We start from the raw sequence: 1,493 nt of genomic DNA on the forward strand, positions 1-1,493 counted from the left end.
GTGCCTAGGCCGAAGAGGATGTAGAACATCTGGCACAAGGCGATGGTGCAGAAGATGGACTCTGAAGCGCTGTGCAGCCTGCAAGCAAACAGATGTGCTGTCGGCTCTGACGGGGTGCTTCACGCGCGCCTCAGCCGCGACCTAACCTGATGATGTGCTGGTGGTAGACCGCGCACAGGCGCAGGCGCTCCCACTCCTCGGCCGCGTCCTGGAGGACAATCTCGTCGGTGTCCTGGCGCACCGCCTGCCGAAGCATCAGGACCAGCACGTCGCACTTGCAGACTATGTGGAGGCTCAGCGTGATAACCAGGCCGTCAAAGACACCTACAATGCCAGGGCGTTGATGCGTTGTGCACCCTAGTACCACCCACCCCGACACCAAACTCCGAAGTTAAGCAGGCGGGTCTCCGTGTCAAAGCGGGGTGGCCGGAGCGCCTTACGGGCAGTGCGGCAGTGTGGCACTAAGCTTTTGACGTTAATCACCCCTGTGCAACCTGCAGTTAAAATACCTCTTACAGCCGGATTCATTTTACCTGCAAAATTATCAAAACTGAAAAAAATGTGGGCCCTACCCACCCCGCTTTGACACGGGGACCCGCCTGTTTAACTTCGGAGTTCGGTATGGGATCCGGTGTTTTCAGGCACCCAGCTGAGGGCCGGGTTTCTTGACTATCTCGCTCACACCGGAGTTTACAGCCATCGACTAGGTTCCCACCAGCCCGCTTGACCGGGAATGGGGGGTAGGGCGGAGGGAGTTAGAAAGAGAGGAGACGGGCGTACGGTGGTTAGCCTGTACTGCACCCAGATGCGATCCGAGCGGAAAGCTTCCGAGTCGTGGAATCCCTTCGAGGAGCCAGATTCTAAGGACTTATCAATTCCACACGGGTTACCACTCCCGCTGTGGCTAGGATGGCTCTTACCCGGCACGCTTTCGCCGGGGGTCGAACCTTTGCCCCCCATGGGACCCCAGTGCCGAGTCATCGTCACCCCCAGTCCAGGTTCAGAAAAATGTAGCTGGGATCGGAGATTCGAACCCCTGGCTTGTGGCGCACGGGGTCGACCTTCTACGGGCGCGGCTACGACGCCACGGAGTAAGTGGCCGGGCGAACTAGGCTCAAGGCACGAGTCAGCGCAGTAGCTTGAGCGGGAGAAGAACCGGTTCCATCAAGACATCCTCTCACCTGACGTTTCGAGACCGGCCTCCTGGCTCTTTGATTTCGCTGCGAAATGTGAATTCTGAGTCGGGGGTTCTAATACTCGACGCGCCGTCAAAGTATTCGTTTTTATGTTTGAATTTTTACGCATTGTACGAGAAGCTCGACTAGTTGGCAACCCGCGCTGGGGTTCGAGTCCCACCTAGGACCGGGCCGGGCCGCCTTTTTTCTCTCTCTTTCTCTCTTTCCCACGCCGCGTTATCGTTAGCCTGTGTTCTAGTCGGTGTGCTACGAGTGCGGTCCCTTAGCCGAGTGCGTAAAACTGTCGGGGCGGGGACT

The sequence above is a fragment of the Frankliniella occidentalis genome, unplaced genomic scaffold (assembly GCF_000697945.3).
Source record: "Frankliniella occidentalis isolate FOCC.00 unplaced genomic scaffold, Focc_3.1 Scaffold614, whole genome shotgun sequence".
Taxonomy (NCBI): domain Eukaryota; kingdom Metazoa; phylum Arthropoda; class Insecta; order Thysanoptera; family Thripidae; genus Frankliniella; species Frankliniella occidentalis.